Source organism: Falco naumanni, chromosome 14 (assembly GCF_017639655.2).
Source record: "Falco naumanni isolate bFalNau1 chromosome 14, bFalNau1.pat, whole genome shotgun sequence".
Taxonomy (NCBI): domain Eukaryota; kingdom Metazoa; phylum Chordata; class Aves; order Falconiformes; family Falconidae; genus Falco; species Falco naumanni.
In genome coordinates this window covers 16,904,772-16,927,945 of record NC_054067.1, presented here as the reverse complement: position 1 = coordinate 16,927,945, position 23,174 = coordinate 16,904,772, and the positions used below count along the sequence as shown (strand labels likewise).

Sequence of the window (23,174 nt, the reverse complement as noted above, 5' to 3'; positions counted from 1 at the left end):
AAAGGAAGCAAGTCCTCCCCCAAGGTACCTGCTGTGCCAGGCTGGTGGGGTCAGAGCTGCCTGCAGGCAGCAGAGGCTGCTGCCCGTGGCTGGGATGCTGCTGGACACGGTTGGGTGGCTGGGCCAATACAGAAGTGTCTCAGCACACGGAGACTGGTCTTTCTTTGCTTCCAGAACTGTTGTGAGGCTTTTTGCAGACAGTGGTGAGTGCAGCTCAGAGCTGTAACTGCAGGATGCTGGTGGCTGAGGAAGAGGTGAGGGCTGTGGGCAGGATTACTCACGCGCTGCCTGTCCACCAGGGACGGGGGCAATATTAATATCACACTAACGGCAAAGCTGTGAGCACTCCATGAGGCGTGAGGTGATTCAGCTAAACATTAAAAAAAACAGGTTTATGTAGAATGTGTCAGCCTTGAGAAGTGGGGGGAAACGTGTCACAGCAGTCTAAAGCCACGTGTCCTGTGGCACTCTACCAGGGAAGTCAAAAGCAGCACGCGAGGTGGGCGGCTGGGGGGCTGACGCGGGGGAGGTCTGTTTGTACGGTGCTGTCCCAGAGCAGGAGAAGAGCTTGAGCTGTACTTAGTCTCCTTCTGGATATTGGATGAAAGAAGAGCCAGTGTGTGCTGAGCAAGGAGGGTTGTTTAGAAAGGGAGTGGAAGAGAGGGAGAAATTTGTTTACCTCAATACTGAGGGGAAGACAAATGTCTGTAAAGAGGAGGAATAAAAGTCCGTTTGCTCTAATACAGCTAACAGACACTAGACATTTTCCAGCTACCTTTTACCCCCAAGTATCTGAGTTTTTCCTTTATCAGTTCATTTAAATGTCAGTAAAACATAAAAGCAAAGCTTTAATTTCTTCTGGCCGCATGGTATCAAGAGCTTTCCTTGCAGCTTTCTCGGTCTTCTCTGAAACTGGTAGAGATGCCATCCTTTATATCCTGGATTTGAGCTGTTAAGATCAACCTGAACTGACATGAGAGAGTGTATCAGCAATGAAAAAGTCCTGAATCCCTGGGTTTAAGGTTGTCAAATCTCTGAAACTCCTTCAGGGATCTAAATAGCATAGTATCACTCATACATACTCTATGTATATTAGAGTGTTCCTCCTAAATTTCATGCTGGGTTTCTACTTTTTTCCAGTCGCATACCTATACTATATATAATGCTCTTTTATTCTTTTGCATTAAATACACAGAACAGGTAGAGCAGTATGAACAAAAGTAATTGTCATTTTACTGCATCATATACAAAAACCAGCTGATACCTTCTAAGATGTAGAACAAAGAGAAAGGAAAAGGAGAAAGAGCGTTTTTGAAACTCCTATTTCTCCAATGATCTGTCAACATATTTTTTTTCTTAAGGGAAATTTGATATCAGAGCCTGTCATGTCCACTACATTTTTACCAGTGAAAAGGGCTTTACTGATCCTTTGATTTGAAATTAAGTAGATATATAAGGTTTTAGTTATAAAATAACAAGGTTTTTCGCTGGTAAAGAAATCTTGTTTTCTCTGTTCCTGCTCTCTGACAGTTGGTTGGCAGAGAAAGGAGGAATAATAAGTTTTAATTATATCTCCCCAAACAAGCAGATTTGAAAGCAATGCAGGGATTACATGAGAATAAAATCCCTTCAAGCATTAACTGTCGCTGGTAAAAGGATGTTAGATATAATCCTATAAGGTTAGATGTCCAGACATTCTGGTTTAACCAGGACAGTCTAATTTTTAATTTAACGTTCTGTCATCCTGATTATTTTCTTCGGGAGGCTCATATGTCATGTTTGCCTTTGTGCCATACTCAAGAGTGGCACAATCATGAAAATAACACTTTAAATCATCATGCAGCTTTTCTCCTCCAATTTCATCAACCAGCATCACATGTCAAAATGCATTGAACATCACAAGCCAGGAGAATAGGAATTGTATTATCTTCTGCATTAAAAAGGAATAGATAAGCAAGAGAACAAAGGAAAAGTAATAAAGAGGAGTGGGGAAAATAACTCCAGATCTATACATGCCTTTTTTTCTTTATGAGGAAAGATGCCCGTGACAATACACAATACACTTGTCACTTGCTTGTTACATAGAGCTTGAACTAAACTACTTCCAAAAAGCTTCAGGTGCCGTACCCTTCAGACACTTCTTAGCTGGCAAGAAACTAGTAAGCAAATGCCAGTGGAATAGTTAAGAAGACGGAAAGAAATTTTTTTTTAAATTCCACCCATGAGCTTTCAAACTCCCTCAGACAACAGATGGGTGATCCAAATTGGGTCTAATAAAGCAAGGATAGGTATTTTTTCTGAGGCTAGAAGAAGTTTGGTCAGACTTAACAGAATGTTTATTGTGTTCTTGCATTTTTTAGTTTTAGGCTGAAAGCAGAAAACTCTGCTGAAATACAGCATAGTTTCCAGCTGAAACCAGAACAGCATTGTGAATCACATGAGAGAAGCGGATCCTTTGTGATTTCTAGGCAGAACAGGTTCAGAAAAGCATCTGAACTCCTTCAGGATTTCATGATCATCCAAGCCTGAGGCTTTGCTTTTCTCATTCCTCCACCCTCTCTCTGAGACTCATTGTGAGGGTCGCTGAGTGCTCCCTTTGTCCAGCTTCACTGTCAGGTAAGAACATTCATTACCTCTGAGAAGGTGTCAGTGTTTTGTAGGATGAGATCTTAAAAATACCATGGCCCAGAGGTAATGCACGAGGTTTTAATAAGCATCTGACTAAACCAACCGGTTGTTTTCTTTTCAAAACAGATTTTCTTGTATAAATCATTTAAGTCTTGTTAATGTATTGCTCTTAGAACCACATGTTCATCACCACTTCACTTAAGTCAGGACTTGTGTCTGTGATTCATTTGGAATTTCCCAGGTGCTCAGAGGCTCTGTGCACAGAGCCAGCATCTCAGCCAGCCTCAAGGATTTCTTGAAGGTCTAACTACTACACAGCTTACTCTTCCCTTAGGGTAGACAATAGTAAGTTTAATAGATGTCTCGTTGGATGAATAGGACATGTCGTGCTCAGGCTTGGGCCAGACACTGTGCACAGGTCTGTCAGTTGTTACATCCTGGCTGCTTTGCAAATATGCAAGCACAGGGTAATGTGCTGTACAGCAAAGCATGTTAGTCATGCTGAGGGAGGGTCCTCTGGGAGCTCTCTCAGTGAAAGAAAATACCGCTGCAAGAATTAAAGATGAGGTGTGAACAAAGCATTACCACTCCGAGGAACTAAAAAAGCTCTTTCTTAAGTAAAGAACATTCCTGGCCTACTGCTAAGGAGTCAGCAGTCAGTGGCACTTGGAGCCTGTTGATCCTCAAGCATTCATCCACCTAGGATCCAAAGGTAGAGCGAGCAGTGCGAAGGCCGTGTCAATAAAGCAGTGGAGATCTATTCTCTTCACACGCTTACAAAATTCCAACTGGTTCTAACTGGAGTTCTGACTGCTTTCATGCTACGGTAGATTTACAGCAAGCTGGTCAGTAAGAAATGGAAGGAGCGCTCTACCTCTTGGCACAGCCCCCTGGAAGCAGTTAAGCACTGTAGCAGAGAGGGTGAAGCCAGTTACTTGTAGCAGAAAGATAACATAGGAGCCCTTGGGTAGATGTAGAAGGGTGGGATAGGATGAAGGGTGGCCAGGCCTCTTCCATTGCGTTGTGTTCTTGCAAATGCAATGGTAAAATATCCAGGCTGGAGCCACAGCATCTCTACTGCCCACCTCCAAACGGGATATAAAGTGGAGAAAAAGTTCTAGGATCCATTAATCTCTGTTTCTCTCCTTCTTACCAATTCTGGCAGACTCTTGATAGTTAGATTTTGCTGTCAATTTTTATCATTTTTATTTTACATCAAAGAATGAAAGAAAGAAGCTTTCTGTTCTGTCTCAGCAGATGAGCTCATGGGTAAATGAGTAAAATCAGACCACTGAAATCTCAGTGCTCTGAAGTTTGATGGTAGCCAAAATGACAGGGGACAATCTTCCAGTTGGGCAGGACACCCCCTACCACCCACCACTAATTCTGTCATTCAAGATTATGACTCAGGATGCTTTGGACAAGATTGTGATTTCAGATACACCTATTTAAATCTGGCATCAATCTTTCCTTCTGCTTCTATATTAATTAATGTCTTGTAGGCTGTATTTCTGAAGCTAGATAGTAGGCTGCTTTGGATCCGATTTATTTCACTGGATCAGGCAATTTAGTTCTCTTTGAAGTTTCCATTGTGATTTATATTTGGACGTGCCTTTATATAACTCAGAATTAAAAATTACTATTTCTGCCTTTTTGTTATTATTATGTCTCTGCGATTAAATGCTTGTCTTTAATAGTGGGTTGTGACCCAGGAAGTCCTTTCCAGTCCTGCATTCCTCTCCTGAAGGCAGCAGGATTCTGGGCCATGCAGTGTGATGTGGATGCAGAGCTTAGAATGTGGTGGCATGGAGAAGGGAAACAGATTTTTGAAGACAGCTTCCACTGAGGTTCGCTGCCAGCCGCTCAGGGTGTTCAGTGCAGTAAAAGCAGCGCTACCAGCCCTGCTGCTGGTGACCCAGCTATTGCACCGTCGGCTGTAGTTTGGCTTCAAAAGAAATGCCACCTTTGCATTCCCCAACTCCATGCCAACACTGAGGCAGAGTCCTGGGGCAATGAGGATAGTTTTATGAACCTTTAGCTATGAAAGGCACTATGTAGAAAACCAAACACATATCTCCCAGCCTCAGGCTGGACTCAGGCATGATAGTTTGTATAACCACCAACAGCTGTTCCTTTGCTGGCTGGGGCTCAATCTTCATGGAAGCAGTGGAGGGAGAAAGATTAAGTAATGTTGCAGGCACAGCTGCATCTATTTTTCCCCCCTGTGGCATCACCGCTTTGCCACTTGTTAAATGAATAGCCTCTGCTGATTCCTTTCCCCTTCTGTGCAGTACAAAAGCAGGATGGACTTGGACTGTGCTTTCCACCCCATAGCAAAACAAACAGTCTAACTTATTAACAGCCAACAAATTAAGCAAGGCAGTTAAATATAAGGCCACAAATTATTCATTTTATCAACTCACTGAACTTTTTTTGGTTTGCTAGAGCATTCAAAGTTTTACACCTGCAAAGAAAAGGCAGGCTTCCCTACCTCAGCTCAGCATCTCTATCTCAAAGCACTCCACTAGGACATTTTAAATATCACATCAGACGTGGGAGCATGTCTCCAGCATGTTGAGGAGAGCTTGGCTATAACCAGGGCAAGATACCACTCAGACAGGACTCTGAGTGCACTTGGGAATTTACCTGAACAGCCACATTCCCAGTTTCTTCTTCTCGCCTACCCTCCTCCTTGCCGTCGCTGTTAGCCTAGCACTGCACCCAAGGGCACGGCATGCACTGGCAGGAGCACATTGCTCTGGAGAAGCAGAGCTAAGCTTCACTGTCCCCTCTGTGTTGGTTGGGAGGTGCAAGGTCGTTACTTGAGGAGAAATCATCCGCATTAATTAGGAGAAGCCCACAGTACATTTTGTTACGTACACGGAGAACTTGGTACAACCTTTCTCATGACAAACCTTTGGCTAGAGGAATGAAAATGTTCTGGCAATAGCTAAAAGGAGCAGCGCACTTTGGGTAGGAAGATTTCTGGCTACTCAGTCAAGGAGAAGCTCACTTTGAGTTGCTGCCTAGCGTAAGTCTCGCTTTCTCACACCCTTTCTCTCATCCCAAGGAATCCTTTGAGATTCCTGTCCTGATACTCACTCTAGTTCATCCTTCAGCAACCGAACAGCTCAACGAAACTTTGACATGACTGAAATCAGTAGTTCTCTTGCCTTTCCTGAACCAGCATTTTACCCCTATGTGTTTGCAGACCTTCAAAAATGTTTGTTTTATGGATAAGAGTAGCCACTTCTTTCTCTCCCCCTATAGGATGTTGTATCTTTTGCTATCAGGTGGCCACATATGCTTATATGGTACTTCTTTTTTTGCCAGTTTTTTTTACCCAGGGGTAAACTCTTTGACTGTAGAAGCTGTTGCCATTACTGATCTACACTGGAGAAGGGTAAATCAGATCCATAGGTCATGAGTAATGTAGCAAAAGTACTTTCTCTTCTGTTTACCTAGAGAAGGTAGTGCTGTTTAGGTGCTAAATAATGAATATCATAAAAAAAATGCACTACTTCAGCGGGTGAGGTGTCCCCAGGAAGAGAATTCCACCAGAGGCACAGAGGATTGAAAAGCACAGCACTTGGAGCGTAGCAATATTTGGGATGATTAACTGGTACTGTGGAAGGTCGTGGCAGAAGCATAAAGAACATGCTGTGGAAAACAGTGATTCTCTTCCATAAATAAAATAGCATTGTGATCTTAAAGAAGCAGGACTTGGAAACAAGCAGACAATGTAAATAAGTAAGTAGCAGGGGGAATGTGAGAATATCAATCAAGAAATTAAGCCGACAGCATAAATAAGCAGGCAGCCATAGCCTGGGGGGTGGATAGAAGAACACGAACTCAAGCAAAGATGTCAGAGGAATAGTCAAGAGAAAAGAGAATCTGTGCTATGAAGACAAATGGTGTGGTGGAAAGAGTCTGAAAAAGAACTTCACCTCAAATACTAAATTCATGATAAGCAGGGCTGGCCAACAAACAAATTAATATAAGTGAATTATAGGTCACAGTCGAAGGGACAGTATAGGATCCTTGCCACTGATAAAACTACATTAGACTCAAAAAGTGATTTTGTATTTAAGTCACTGGTTTTATATCTCAGAATATTTTTTTTAAATACCACACACTATATAGGCTGTAAATGTGCCTAGGGAGGAATGCATTATGCATATAAAACTGTCAGTTATTCTTTACATTTCTAAAATCCTTCACTTTGAAAACCCATAAATGAACTGTAGGAGGGCATTTTTGAGGCAGGCGGCTGTGATTTTTGTTTTTACTTTTAAGCTGTATCATTAGCAAATACTTTTATTTTGCAACTAATAGTTCTTGTGGGATGTATTTGAATATTAAAAAAGAGAGAGAAGGTCAAAAGATGCGTGTGGTAAACTTGGTTTTGTCATTTGACATATTTTCTTCCATAAACCATCAAACTTTCTAACTCATTCTGTTTGGCCCAGTGAGCCCATCTCAATTCTATTTCATTAACAAAAGCCATAGAAAATATCACCAGTGACAAATTAGGAGGTGTCTGAAGAGGTGTTCTCTGTTCGTGAGAAAGCGTATGTGTGAGAGGACAGTTTGGTGCAAGAGTTAGATATGCAAAGAGAAAGAAAGGAAACCCTTTCTGTTCTTAACAAAGAAGTTGTTTCTTTGAGATTAACGAAAAAATTTGCTGAGAATAACAAAAGAGGATAAAGCAGGCTAGACTGACAGAGTACCCCTATGGCCATTGAAAACAGTGAACACGATTGAGAATTTAATCAAAACCTTTTATATCCATGGGTGTAGCCTCATTCATTGGCACCCCCTTGTAGAAACAAGTCCCTCCATCTTTCTTCAGAACTAATTTTGGAATTTTTTTCCCCTTCAGAGCCACGTACCATTAGCTGCTATGCTCAGAGACTCTAAAGAAGGGGAGAATTATGTTATTTCTTTAGATTTTCCTCTTCCAAATCATTATTTTCCTGCATTTACTTTTGGGAAAACCTTGATTAGGTCTAGCTTGAGCCTAAGAAATTTCATGACCTTTCAGGGCTGGGCCCCAGGGTTCTCTTGTTCAGAATACAAAGCTTGCTAATAGGTTGTGAGGGCATTCGTTATATCTTTAGTTCTTGGAGGAGTTGTGTGTGTTGGAGGGTGGATGCTTTTAATCAGTGCTCTGGAGGCTCACTGCTCCAAGGCCAGCAATCTGCTTGCTCTGTTTACTATACTGGGTTTCAGTGTTTTGTTTTTTTTTTTTTCCTGAAGAAAACAAAGTGAAATGATCACATTATGGGGCAATGTATTTGAGTTTTTTAAATCAACTCCGATATACTGGGTAAGGATCATGTTGTCTCCTTTTTTTCTCCTGTCTTTACCTTGTGAACTTATTTGGCATGGTTAGAAAATCTTCTATTCTTCTACTTTGAATTTAGTTTCCTCCTCCAGAGAGCACAGATCTCAGTACTTTATGGAGTTTGCCTGCTAGCCTGCACAATACAACTTTATGTTGTCAGCTGCTTCATGCAAACTGCATCCCCAAATACAGACACAAAACAAGGCAGGAGATAGAATATGACATAAATTACAGAAAACACTCACTCAGAGATAACGTTTGGAAGGAATACGATGAGCAATCAATCACAAAGCTCAGGGGTAAGCTCTCTGGGACACAGCCTTTTCTGTCTTCAGAGCTGTATTCACGTAACAGCAAAGCCCTTGTCCACAGTGGGATTTCTAGGCATTACTACAATACAAATAATAATAATTAAAAATAAGGTGTTTAATTCATTGCAATTCCAAACAATTCTCTGCAGAGTTCTCTAAGAATTCTGCAGAAGATAAACATCTTAAAAGGAAAGGCTCCGTATACTTGATTCTGCTTGCTCACAGCTGTGATAAAAGCGATTACCGATTTAGACTGGCTTATCAAAGAGGAGTATCAGGTGTATCAAAAAGTAATTGGTAAAGAAAAGCCGGCACTACTTATTAATTAGCACCTATCACTGCTGCACAGATGACTTTGCAGAAGAGGTGGCCTTAAGTCCTGGCCAAGTCCTGTCATTCATCATTTATAGTTTTTAGATGCTATTTTTTTGCTTTACCTGAGTGAAGTTTTCAAGGTCCAGTGGGATTTTTTTCATTACCAATCCCAGCTTTTTCCTTTTCATTTTTCCACCATGTTAGGAGTGAACATGGCTTTCCACTCCACTGAAGTGTTTGAACCAAGGAATTTGAACAATCTCTCCGGGCACCAGGAGAGCAGGGAGCAGGTTGTTCTGTTTGCTTGCTGGAGCAGCTGCAGGCAGCCAATTTATGGGTCCGGTCAGTGAAAGATAAAGCATTTGGGGGTCCTTGTTTTCTTTAGTCCAGTGCTTTGTATGAAGTCATGAGATTTCTGAAAACATTAATGAGTATTTTTACAATTTTATTGAGCAAAGGGATGCTCCTATGGATCTAGTCAAATAAACAATTATTTTTTTAAAATCTTGAGCACTTTGTTAAGACCCCTTCTCATTGTAGTCCTGTCACTGTAAGATATAAGCTTTTTTTAATAAAAAAAATTTCAATGTTGCCAGCAAGCAAAGATTGACTGGTTTTGATGTACATTTCAATTTACAGTGCTTTTGGAGGCCATGAGGGAAATATATAGTCCAAACCGCTTAGCTGAAAGTCGCTGTTATGTCAATACAAAATCATTATAATAAAAAACTCCTGTCAGCTCTGAACTTAAAAAATCTTGAAATAATTTGATATGTATTTTATACAAATCCATAGCTTACCTCAGTTGGAAATGGTATTGTGGTTAGCTCCATTATCATTATCGCAAACTTATGATCATAATCATGGCACCCCTGCAGAAAGAGTTCTGAAAGGCTCCGCAGCCCCTCACTGCTGACAGGCAGTTTCTGTGGAAGGCCTTACATCAAGGTAATGGATCTAGTTAACTAGCTAGGACTGGGATGGAGCAGTCACTGTATGCCAGGGCATGCCACCACGACCTGAACGCATTGACTCTTCTGACAAAGCAGCGGACTCTTAGTGGACGTTGGAAGGGAACTCTGGAGATCACCTGGTCAAATCCCCTCCTAAAGTTCGGCCAGCTAAATCAGGCTGCTTAGGGCCCTGCCTAATCAAGATCTGGGTATCTCTTAGGATGGAGATTTCCCAGCCTCACCAGATCCCCGTTCCAGTGTCAAACTGGTACATTTTTTTCCTCTAACATCTACTTGGAATTTCCCTTATTGCAACTCGTCCACTGCCTCTCATCCTACCATCTGTGCACCTCCAGTGGTCCAGCTCTGACTTCTCTGCACGCTGCCATTCAGCAGTTGAAGACAGCAATGAGATCCTCTCACCTTTCTCTTTTTAAGACCGCCATACCCAGTTTCCTCAGCATCTCCTCATCATCATGTACTCCAGGCCCTTGACCAATGTGGTGGCTCTCTATTTCTTGTTCTTCCACACCCCAGGGACCGTAATTTGGGGTGTAAATTGATGATTCCACAGAACTTAATACCTGGAAAAGGAAATAGGGATTGGTACAGCTCCTCACAGAGAAACTCACCGTTGGATCAGGGATGCTGTCAGGACCAAGGGCCGCCTTCTGGGGATGGAGAGCTCATGCCTGTTACTCTTGGAGGTTTCTGGCAGGGTGCTTAACCTTCCAAAAGAGAGTTCAGTAAAGTTTGGGAGATGATGTATGGCAGGGTAGCAAGCAGTTTTCAAGCTCACTAGATCAGGTGATGTGAGAGGAGGGTGATGATGAGCTGACAGTTAAGGAATATAACAGGAGAGTTCTACTGTTTTACTTTCCAGATGTGTTTTACTTTCCAGTAAGGATAGGCTGAAGCAGAAAACTAAGAGAACAAAAATCCCTTGTATTGCTGAGCTCCTAGTGAAGCAGAAAACAGGTCCTTTTAGTAATGAACTCGAAAAGATTAAGAAATTTCGAAGGTAGCATCTATCTGTCTCTAGATTCAGCTCCACATGTGACACATACTTTTGCTATGAGAGCGAGCATCTGACCTTTTCCTTCCCATCTCTCCTGCAGCTGCAGTGCTTAGACTGCTCATTAGCAGTACCTAGGCATTAACCTCGAAATAATCCAAGAGAAAAGCCTAGAGAAAGCTGCAGCCTCCGTTCCTAAATACTCCATTGCAGGCTAAATGAATGGAACATGTACTGTGTTCCTCCACCCAGAAGAGTTCCCATGCAGGTGACCCATGCTTCGGAAACTACCAGTATAATCCTTTTGAAAGCACTGATGTGAATATACTAGAAATGTTTTGGTTGACCCAGTAAAATCCGTAAGGTGTGTGGATCCACAGCTTTACATGGGGTATACAAGAAAATAAAGCCCATCTTCCCACCTCTTTCCTTCTTTGCCGTGCAGAGACATATGCTTAAAACATAGGAAGTACAAAGCAAGGGTTTGAAGGGAAAGGTGCTGGCAGGAGCCTGCTGACATCTCTGATGCTCTCTGACATCCTCAGATGCTGGTTTCTCGCTGTGGCTATTGCAAGCACAGCTGCTGCTTGTTCAATTGCTGTCAACACCCCTGTGCTGCTGGTGGAGGGCCTGTAGGGAACACAGAGCTTTGCTGTTCTCATACTTGTTTTGAGAAACTTACTGAGAGTTGTGCTTAAATATAATTTGGAGCCAGGACTGGTTCCCAGAATATACCTGCATTTTGAATGACAATGGGGACAGAGGCTTGCAACTCTCTCAAATGGAGGAGAGCTAGATGGTAACAGTGAGTGTTTACAGAGCCCCACAGGTAATTACTTGTAATGTTGGCAGCACTAACATACCTAAGAGATTGTTAAATTGTAGCTAGCCAGAGTACAGACTCATGGTCCTATCCATTGTTTGCCACCAGCTTTTGCAGAGAAGTTGCTTTGTTTTCTTCCCTTCCTTTAAGTTAAGTTTGGTTTGGGGAAACAATCAAATGTACCTCCAGAATACTTTTACCTGATACTGCTAAGATCATTCTCCTACTGTTTCTAATATTCAGTAATTATATTTTAATTCATACCTCCATATTTAATTGGCAAGTTAGGAAATCTATAGTAACAAACCTGGAACCCAGCTGCCTTCTCTGGAGGCTGTGTCAAGGTATGCCAGCACATCACCGAAGTGAGCCAGTAGCTGGCATCCCACTGCACAGCCTCCAGCCATACTGATATGACTTGCAAAAGCCTCTGGATGCTAGTTTCTCTTCATTTTACAAGGCTCTTCAATAAATGATCAGGTTCTGTACTCTCCAGTAATTTGATATTCATCTTAAGGCAGTGATATTTGTCATGAGCTACCAGGTTTGTTTTTTGCAGAAATAAGGGCCAGAGACCAAAGAGCTGCACGGCCATTTGGTCTCCTTCCTGATAAAGAAATGTGTTCTTCCGTAGATTTTCTACATCTTGCAGCCACCCTCCATGATAATTTTGCCAGCTCACGTAAGGTAAGGTAAGGAGGGTTAGTTAGTCCAGGTTACTCAGATGCATGACTTCTAAGAAACAGCTTGGCTGCTGAAGAGTGATGTCTGTCTGGTTCAATAGGTGAATAGTAGCACATCTCTGCTACTAAAGATGCACTCTTTCAAACAATACAGAAAACAACTTTTTGAGCACATACTGTCATTAGATAGATCTGACTACACTTTTGAAAGAGGTGGTCTCAATAAATTCCCATTTAGGTAACCTCCTGTGAAGTATGATTCAGGAAAAGAAATACCCCAAAACATACATGAGGCTTTTTGTGTCATCATGTTTCCAGTGTGTTCCTCACCTGTTTGTATTTACTGTTTTTCTTCAGACTTGTGTAGGAAGTGGAACGGAAACAGTAGTAGCTTATCTGATCAAGTATGACTAAGCAGTATTCATTCATTTGCCAACCTATAAAATTTAAAAAAAAAAAAAAAGAAAAGAAAAAGAAAATTAATGAATAACAATGTGTTAAATAAGCTGAGGTTATTTTGAATTGCCAAAATCCCACAGGTAAATTGATTTTATACTTTCTGCACTTTTTTTCTGTACTATTTCCTCTCCCTCTTTAAATTCCCTTGTGCCTTCAAATCTTCAAATGGAAAAGATGTTTTCTGTTTCCTGTCAGATGAACTCGGATAGTGCTAACATGTGCCACAGCACAACTGCATCACATGCTGGATGCATGTAAAGCAGTCCCTCCAAACAGATTCTTGGGAAGGCTGTTCTTTATTACTCAGGGGTACATAAGGATGGTCAGACGAATAAAAAACACGTGTTAAATTTCTGAAGCTAACCTGAAGGAGAGACAGGGTGGTCTTGTGTCTGTAAGAATTTACCTTTCCAGTAATTCTGTTAAACCACCCAAGCAAGGGATGCCCAACTCCAAGGCTCAGGAAAATGCTTCAGAACTGCCATGCTATCAGTGCATTCCAGCTATACCTAATCCTTCTCATCATTTCTCACATGAACAGTCTCACTGACTTCAGCTGGACTTCTCCCAGTCCTCAGTTCAGGAATGGAATCAAAGTGTGCCTGTCAAAGCACAGCCTCTTGCACCTTCATTTGCCACTCAGCACTTCTTCCTGTACAGCTGTTTTAAACAGGTACCTCGTCCTCCTCCCTGCTCCCCCTCTCCCCATGTGAAGTGTAGCCCAGAGTAAGAAGGGAAAAAGAAAGAATCTCTTGGTATATTAGCAGTGGTTTGGAATAAAAGGGTGCTGTAGAACTGCATGATGGAGATCATTATCACTTATCTCGTACTGCCAAATGTTCTCAGCTGTCGATCTAGTTGAGCCTCTCAGATGAACGTATCATTATGACTTGCTGTCCATTTGAGATCAAACCAGTCTGTCCGTCTACCTTCTCTCTGTACTTTTTTTCCCTATGAAAGTAAAGCAAAATCAACCCTCTGCAGCATATCTCTGTCAATAAATTGTCTGCATTTTGCATTAACAAAAACAATCCTTTGACAGTTAGGGAAGATGATTATTACTTAGTTCCTCTTTACTCACTGCTCTGCTCCTCCAAACTCAGCTGCATGCATTAATTTAAAAGAAGAAAAATAACAATAATAAAAAGAAAGAAGACCTTGTGTCATAAGAAGCTCAGTTTGAGGAGTTTAACTTCCTACAGGGAGTTATGCAGCAAAAACCTCTCTAGATGCTTGCCTACACCATTAAACTTGGCACATTTTTGCAGATGCCTGGTTTTACACTATGCAGTCAAGTCATCCAGGTGCTAGAAGCATGACACTGTAGTTGGTGGAAGAGACACTAGCACTTGCAGATAACAGACCAGACTCTTCAAGGTTCTCTCTTGTAGGACCCGCCGATGCAATTTTCAGAGATTTTTATATTTTTTTTTAAGATTTAAAAACAATAGCTGATCTTGCTTCCTTCTGCATGGGTATTAGAACGGGGGTGTCAGCATTCTCTTTGGGAAAGTGGCTCTTCACCTGTATTACCTCTGCGGTGTTCAGACCTTTATCGTTTCTCCTTTATTTTCTTGAAGACTTGACAAGATGCTTCATACTCGGGTATTTATACATGTCACCCTAGCTGTCCCCGGGCACCAGTACCTACTGATACATTTCCACTAAGTACGCAGTTGCACTTCCCACTTAAATGCATCTACTCAAGGCAAATAGGCAGGTACAGACCCATTTCCCCCTGTAAAAGCTCATCAGCAGAATCAAGAATAAGCCTGAAGGGGTTCTCATTAAAAACAAATGGTGGGTGCTGTAAGGGCGCAACTAGTGATTAAAGCAGAGCTCAGAATGCTAAAAAAAAATTCTAAGTTATTAGGATGAGAGCTTTTTTCTCTCCCGTGAATGGTAAGGAAAGGACATATCTCGGCTCTGACATCAGAGAGCTCCTTGATCATTCCATCATGCATCAGAAAGCTCCTTGATCAGGCCGGTGATTGGTACATCAGCGTTCAATTGTCATTTCTGTGAATGTTTTCTTGTTAATTTTCATTTTACCGTACAGAAGAATCAGATAGAAAACACTTACTGCAAAGGTCCTCTGAGGTTAGGTATTAGTGTAAAGGAGTGTTAAAGCTCTTGGTCATTTTGCTATGGACAAAGCTAAAGGTCTTTTTCTGAGACCTTCATCACTCGCCTTTCTGGCAGCCTTGCCAGCTTCTCCCTTCCCCCAGCTGTCTGTGCTGGCAACTGCTCAGCAGAACACGAGGTGGAATTTGGCCTTGTACCTACCCCTGTAAGGCTGTAATTTGTTGTTGTTGTTGTCCTTTTGTACCTGATGTGTTCGGGAAAAACACTGATATCTTGGCAAATATCTGGACATCTTTGCTGTTAAGAGAGCAGTGATTAATGTGCTTTTTTTGTTTTCTCTGATTCAATTAAAACATGTATTCTAACATGTCTTGGAGACATTTATAATTGTCCTTCTGTAGCCCAGCTTATCAGGACACAGTAGCAGGTGTTGTCAGCTCAGCCAGCCAGGATTTTTAATCCTGTATGCCAGCCTCTCTGCTGAAGGCCAAGGCCCAGATGCCGCAACCCTTTGCTCATGCTAAGCAGGATTTCCACGAGCAGTCCCGCTGCCCGGGATGGAGGCTGCGTGACTCTGAGGACCACGACAAAGCCCTCCTGCAGCCAGTGTGCTAAGCAACAGTGCTGCACGTGGTGCCTTCAGAGGTTTCTCCACATTAGCCCACCTGGCTGCACTGGAGACCAGGGAAGGTGGCTTTTTAGATTTCTCAAGATCTGCGAGTACTTGAAACAAACTTTACTGGCTTTATCTTAAATAGAGCTTTTTGCTAGTTTATCTCAAGGTGTGTTTCAGTGGAGAGTAGCGGCAGCTTTGATGTAAGAAAACAGTTTCTGTGAAGAGCCCTCTCTTCCTTGCCTGTTGATATAACCATGAGGAAGGTGTCTCTTTCTATCGTACTGCTGCCCCTCCTGTCACAGGGTACTTGAATTGAAGAGGATTGAGCAGATCATGACTGTTGAGGTGGCTGCCTTCCCAGTCTGCCCTAACCCCTGCCCCTGTGCTCGTGTCTCATCTTATGGAGGCTACTCAATTCTCAAGGCAACAAGTTTGTCTGTCTGGTGGTCACTCTTTACCCAGAGCTGGGATCGGCTTTGTGATAATTAAGCTCCTTCCCTTTTTCTGGTGAATTTTAGGCAAGTGGTGCAATCTTCTCTATTTTCAGCCTCTTTTGAAGGGGCTGACCTATAGGCTAATACTATAGAAAAATCTATCCCTCCAAAAAGCAGTTTACAGACTTGGAGTCTATCCTTCGTGTTCTAGAACAAAGTTGAAATACATTTTATTTGTACTTTTGCCATCTTTGTGTAAGGCATAAAGAATAAACCAATTGATAACATTTGCAGAATTGCAGGAGTTATAATCAAAGGCTCATCTTTTTTCTGCTTCTACCATTTTGTCATTATTTTCCTTTAAGGAAGTTTAGGTCCATGGAGATATTAACATGTACTGGTTGAATGTCTGAACAAATGAGTATCAAAAAGTTTAAAAGGCAAGACAGTGTTTGCCATGATGTATGCGGCAGCTGGAAAGATGAATGCATGGTTGTGATATTGTTCTGTTGTGACAACTCCTTGGCAAATTTTTCCTTGCATAGGGAAAAGAATTAGCAGTCCCTAAATATACTTAATGTTGGGGCATTTTTGCACTTGTCCATTTGTGTCACTTAAGTTTCCTTTGCCCATCAGCCCTGGTGTCACTCTAATTCATCAGTTGTGTTTTGGGGATGTAAATCTATTTGCTGTTCTGAAATGCCCACAGACAGGGATCTGGTAGGAGCTCTGTTAGGGCATTCATCAAAAAGCATCACGTAAATGGTGTGTCTGATCACAGTAACGGCCACTCAGGGTTATCATTGATTTAGAAGCAGATGTGCAACAGACAACTGAGACTTTTATCAAAGGTTTTCTGGGCAGTGAGTTACCATGGCAGTTGCACTAAGATAAAGCACCGTAGGATCTTTGAGAAGGACTCTGTTACAATTTCGTAATTCTATAGGTCATATTGTCCAAGAATTCAAAGCACCCCATTAAGTTTCACTACACTATTGTAAGGTGGGTAAATATGATTAGATCCATTATTAGACTGGCAAAATGAGGCACAGAAGTGATCCGATTCCCCCGCTGTGGCATATATAGCACTGGTGTCGAGTTGGTGTTCCTCTTCTGCCACGTAAGCCTGCCACAGCCCAGAAAGGCAACTGCAGGATGTCTGATGGCTCTTTTATGCAGTTTTGCAGGCTCAGTTGCAGTTGTGTTTTCCCAGTGGTGTCTATTCCGGGTCTCTCAGAGATTCACCCCTGTAGTGAATATTTTACATATTTTACTTGATGTATCTAAAAGTAGAGTTCATTAAGCAGTCCGTAAAAAAAGCCCTACCACACAGTTCATGCCTTCATTAGCGTCTGTACACTGTCAGCGCTTTTATCAGCCCCCTCACACACTTGAAGTGTTATCCCATTGAAATCAGCAGTCTGTGCCTTTCCTCCCACACAGTGCATTTGTGGCCGAGACCGTACCTTCCCCCTACCCACGTGCCCTAGACGCTTGCAGCCCTGATGTTGTACTCTCGGTGTCCCTACCACAGCTCCTTTTGATTGCGGCTGCCCTCCTGGGAGCCTCCACACAGACAAGCACAGGCCAGAACTTCCTCCTGAGCTGACTTTTTATTAAAAATCACTCCCATCGGCTGATTGTTATTATTATTCTTTTTAATCCTGCTATTGTCTCCCTTAGGCCACTCAAACTGAGAAGAGACGAACTTTAATCTGTGATTGCTTTTACACTTGCTTGTGTTTCACACGTGCTGGGAGGTGGGAGGCTCCTGCATGCACTCTCCCAGTGTGCTGCTTCATTACCTTTCTGAGATTCTTTGTGCAGTTGATTTTCTACTTTTAAAGGTGATCTGTACTCTAAAGGAGAAAACATCTCTTTCTTAATCCTGTCTTCCCTGCTCGTGTTGCTCTACCTTTGTCAACACGCGGGATTATCCAGGGCATTCCAGTGGTAAAGCATTTGGGATGTGCAAGGAAGCAGGACAGCCATGCCTAGCTTTAAATCCAGCCTTAAAGGGATTCAGCTTTCTCTGGGAAAGGGCCAGCTGCAGTATTTTACATTTGACCTTGTTCCAGCTCTAAGATCTTGTCTAATCTGTGGACACAGGGAGTTCAGCGTGCTTGGGAAGGCCAGCAGTGGTCTTTCAAAGGGAACCTCAGCAGTCCCTGTTCAGTGCCAGCCCACCAGCATGACGTCTGGACCTGCAGGGCAGCTACAGTTCTAGACTACGGCCCAGCGACTGGTGAAGTATAAATGCAAACTGAACCTGCAGTTGTGCGTAACGGCAAGCCTTCTGTTCTCTTGAAGCATGAACACCTAAGCACTGGTGATGGGAATACGTGTGTGTGTGTGTGCACTGTGGGCCCAGACCTCTGAGACTGCAGAGCCAGCTCTTTGCTTCATGTTCTTTCTCGGAAGAGATGCAGAAGGGGCACAAACAATAGATCAAACAACATTTTAGCTTTTTAGTTTAAAAAAATCGGTGCTGTTACTCACTGCATCCTTCAGAACCTAGACTGTCCAAGTCCTTGTTGTTTCCTCAGTTACCAGCCCCATGGCAAGAAGATAGTGTTGTACACCCTTCTGCCATTCCATCCCTGCTGCCCTGTTTGTAGTGGCATCTGTCAGCCAGGGATGGTCGCTGGAAGTCAATGGTGTCTGGAAGCCATGGCATCTGGAAAACCAGCCCCTCCTTGGTTCCTTCTGCCGTGGCATCCGGATAACAGAGGTATCTTTTCTTGTCCACTCTGGGCCCCTTTAGCTTGGTTTATCATACCCTCTTTCTTCACTATTTTGTGATCTCGTCAAGACTGACTTCTTAGTCATGTTTATAGAGCATGCTAAAACGTTCTTGCCTGAACCTTCCCAATCTTTCCTTTCTCAGCCCTTTTTACAAAGGGCTCCTATGGGAGCCCTGCTCTTCCCTGTGCTTCATTTCATAATCCTCCACCCTGGCCTCAAATATTACATGATAGATCTTGCTGATTCACCAATTAAATTGAGCAGAATAATTTTATTATTTTAAAAATTAATTTCTAACATATCTTAAATCAGCCTTATTGATTCTTCTCTCACTTGGCCCCTTGTTAGGTGTTTTCTGAGAGGGGAAAAAAAAAGCATTGCTTTTACTCTTTTTTTCTGACTTCTGGCTTTTGTGGCAGCACAATATTTGACTCTCTGCTCTTTGTCTTGCTCTGAAACAGTTTATCAAATCTCCTTCAACAATTACTGTCTGCTCCTCTATTATTCACTTTCACTAGCTTGATTCTTTCCTATCATTTTGTCGCCTTTTCCCTCTCCAGCCTGTATTCTGTCAGCATAAAAGTTTCCTGCCTTGAACTGCAATCCAGAGTAAATGTGGACTTTTAACCCTTCCCACGAGTGCCCAGCCCTCTATATCTTCATGCCAATGCAGCAATTATGTTTCTGTCTCCCTAGTTCAGCTTAAACTGTTCAAGATCTCCATCATCTGCTCACTCTTTCTTTCTCTTCACTTTTTAGTGTGGGATTTCTGAGTCACTAAAATGGTCTTCCGTAGTTTTTGCTCGCCACCCCAATGACATTCTATGTTTCTTCAGCATTTTGGTGGGAGCTTTAAGTTTTTATGGCTAAAGCAAAACCTACTGCAGTCCTACAGCTTCTCACTGGTTTCTGTGGGTTTCAAATTAATCCATGCCATAAAGCTCCCCACACCATGAATATCTCCTACATCTATGTTATTGGCTTCAAGTAAGATTGTGGCAGAATTTTTTTGCTCCTGAAAACAAAAGTTGTCCATTCATTATGACCACAGAAGTGGGTTCTGCTCCATGTTCTGCTGTGGCCTATAGCGTGTTCTTGTCATCTTTACTTCTGAACCGCTCTGCATCCTCCCTGCCCCCCGTTCCACCACTCAGAGTGCCAGTATTGCTGGGTCCATGCACCTCACAACCTTCCCATTTCTATTTTAGAGTCTCTCAGAGAAATAGGTTTTCATAAGTAGGAAGTAAAACTGGTTTTATCATAATCATCCCATGGGTTAGGACTCTGTAATGTAGTGGGGTCCAAGAGAGCTGGCTAATAATAACAGGACAAGGGGCAAGGGACACAAACTGCAGCACAAGAAGTTCCTTCTGAAGATGAGGAAGAACTTCTTTACCTTGAGGGTGGCAGATCCCGGGACAGGCTGCCCAGAGAGGCTGTGCAGTCTCCTTCTCTGGGGACATTCACACCCGCCTGGACGTGACTCTGTGCAGCCTGCCCCAGGTGACCCTGCTTTAGCAGGGGGGGACTAGGTGACCTCCAGAGGTCCCTCCCAACATCAACTGTTCTGTCATTCTGTGATTAATAAAGCAATTAATTTGGTCCATGTGGTAGAAAATTTGAAGACCTTTGGTAGGTCATGCTTAAAAGTACATGTCTTTGTATCAGTGAAGTGTTAAAATTCAAACGGAAATGAGAAAAGTTTTCTGCTCTTTCCATAAAATGTGGGAAGGGGGAAAGTGCTAGAATTTTGCTGGATTATTAAAGGAAATATGTCAGGGGTATTCTTACTCAATGATATTTAGTCTCAGAAAAAGATGTGAAATACTACAATTTTCCATTGAAAAACAATAGTTTTAAAGGTAGAAAATACTGTTTATGTATGAAAAGTATATAATTTTGTACAATCCCAAAGCCCATCACGGAACTGTTCTGGCAGTGGCGTGCCACCCGTGGCAGCAGTCTGTGCACAGCAGTGTAAAGCCCGTGAGCCAGTGGAAGGACGGACTCCTACGCTGCGCAGGTTAGTTAGTGTCTGACCGTGCTGCTCGTGTGGAGGGAACTGGAAAGAGAGTAATTGTATCTGTGCTTCCTATCAATTAGGATCAAAGCTACTTAGTTGGCTGAGATATGCTTTCTCTGAATCCTCATTCTGGGTTTCTGTCATGCTTCTCTAATCTTCTACAAAGTTACATTTCCATAAAAAACATTTCCATTTTTCCTGCTTATTTTTGCTAAGTGGAAAGTCTCCTTAATGATGTTTTCTTGGATTCAAAAACTCCTCATCTAGGTCAGCATTTTCAGAATGCCAGTTTCCCAGTTGTTATATTGCTACGCCTCAAATCTTTAATTTTAAACAATAAAAGTCTTGGAACAGTTCTTGCTTTTCTTTAATTTCCTTTCTTCTGAGAGCTGAATTTTTCCTCTCATCGCAGTCTCCATCCCAGCTTCAACCCATTTATCAATTTATAAGTCTCGCTTCTTCCAGAATAGTTTTTCAGATACATATTTTTAGATGAGAGCTGTTCCATCTTTCCAAAATGATCACTTCAACCTCAGCCACTGGAGCTCAGACATACAATATTTAAATTATTATTTATAGTACAGGAACATGCGGAGACTTTCATTAAAGATAAGGCATTAGGCATGTGCCTTGATGAGTAAAAGCACAGTGAATGATAGTCCCTACTCTGAGCAGTTTGCACTCTTAAGCCTGGGTGGACTTTCTGGAAGAATTTAAGGAGAAATGTAACCCAGACACATATTAGCATCACCCAGGGTTGAAGGCAGTTTCCAGGTCTTGTCAGACTTACCCAGGCCTGGCTTCCCTATCAGCACCTCTCCATCTTAGTGTGATGCTGCTGTTATCTCAGCACCCAACAGGCAAAAGAGACAGCAGGATGGGATTAAACAGAGGAATAAGGGAATTGAGTGCCATGAGAGCATGATCACCCAAGGGAGATGCCAGGGGAGCACGGATGAGCACATCTGCCTCTGCGGTGCAGTGCAGTAAGGCAATCCCCAGAGCTGCAGTCATGGTGGTGTAGCTCTAGGGCATGGCAATGAAATACCACGTTGAGATAAGAGATCACATATACAAACATGGCCAGACAACTCCCGATTTGATCGTTTTTCTACTCATTGCTACAGGTCACTTTTCTTTAGTGTGTCCCCCATTCCTTTGCTTCCGCAGCTGGTACCAGCTCACGACCTGTTGGGCTTCTACAGAGACTGGTGCGTTTCTGTACTGAAAGAAACCTTTCTACTTGGATTACCATTTATAGCTCCAATTTTTTTCACTAAGTGGTGTAAATTAGTTCTGTGTGACTTGATGGATTCCCTCCCTCTCCTTTGACAACAGTGATAAAAGATCTGACCCCTTTCTGGGTGTTTGTAAAACCAAACATACAAAATCTAATTTGTTTAGGGCCGAGCTTTTAATTGCTTTACCATCACAATGTGAAACTGAATGCTTTAGTAATCTTGGGGATTGATCGACTGATTTATAATAAGGGACTTGACCTGAGAGGGGTTATCGCCCTTAGATGTAGTAATATAAAGCTTGTTGGATGTTCGGGATGTTGGTGCTGATCTCTGTGGGGCAAGGATTTTGTGTACAGCTTCTGAACCCTGCTGTGGTTGCTGATGAAATGTCCCAGTGAAATGGTCTTCTAAGCGGCACTTCTTATCAGGACTGAACAGTAGCAGAGAAATAAAGCTTAACAGCACTGGCCAGAGTTTTCCTCTGCTCCCAGGTGTCCAAAAATCAGGCCATGTTCCCTGACCTAACAGGGAGGAACGAAACCTCCTGCAGGTTTGAGGGGGTTGGTTTGGGTTTTTGACTGCTCAGAATTAGGACTGCAAAGCAAAACCAATACTTAAGTGCAGAACATGCCTGGTCTTAAGCTACCTCATATTAATTTAGGGCTTTTTGCCCTAGACCATAGATCATAAAGCCTTCCCTAGCCTTTCAGAGGCAGCACTGGTTTAGCCTTCTGTTTGTCCTGATTAGTATCCAGTCAGAATATTTCTTTTTTCCCCAGAGAAATCCCCCGTGTTTTACTTATAAATAAAAAAGAAAAGGAAGAAACATTCTTGATGGTATTTTTGCGATTTGACTTTGCCATCAGAATAGAACTGCACACATACAGCACTTGTCGTCCCTAAAACTTACATTTTGAAAGTTCTTTGAAGATGTAAATTACAGATCTTTCATATGAAAAGTTAATGAAGGACTCTAAACAAAATAAAATAGAAATGATGACATGAAAGAGCCTTCTTATGGCTTCAATAACAAGATAAACAGTTTAATATTCCACATACTGCATTAAAAATAACAGCTGGGCTCTATGGAGACGACTCCCTAACTCAACTACATTGGTTTTCACATTAGCCGAGGACAGCTAAGGAGACTGATGACTCTCCCTTAATTGTCACCTCCTTTTGGCCCCCAGAAACACTGAAGGCAGCCAACACCTGCTAAGTTTTAGCAGACACCACAAGTATTTTACAAATACAGTAGTAAAGTGCCATTACCCCCAACACTTCGGTAGCCTCTGAAGTGATAGACGTATATGGTATTGACAGCCTAGAATTTTAATGAGCTATAGCTGTTTCAGGCCGTATTGATTGTTCTTTTTTTCTCTTCCTCTGATTCAGACAAGAGGAAACAAGAACCAGCATTTCATTAAAAGGAGACTTTGTCCACTGATTCATATTTCATGAATACTTGTGAGTGAACATGTCCTGTAAAATAACCA

General features: G+C 42.3%; 1 long non-coding RNA gene across 2 annotated transcripts in view; it reads left to right on the top strand.

Moving 5' to 3' along the window:
• LOC121097667 overlaps positions 1 to 23,174 on the top strand; it is a 198,665-nt gene that overhangs the window by 170,230 nt on the left and 5,261 nt on the right. The gene's annotated exons all lie outside the window — the stretch shown is intronic.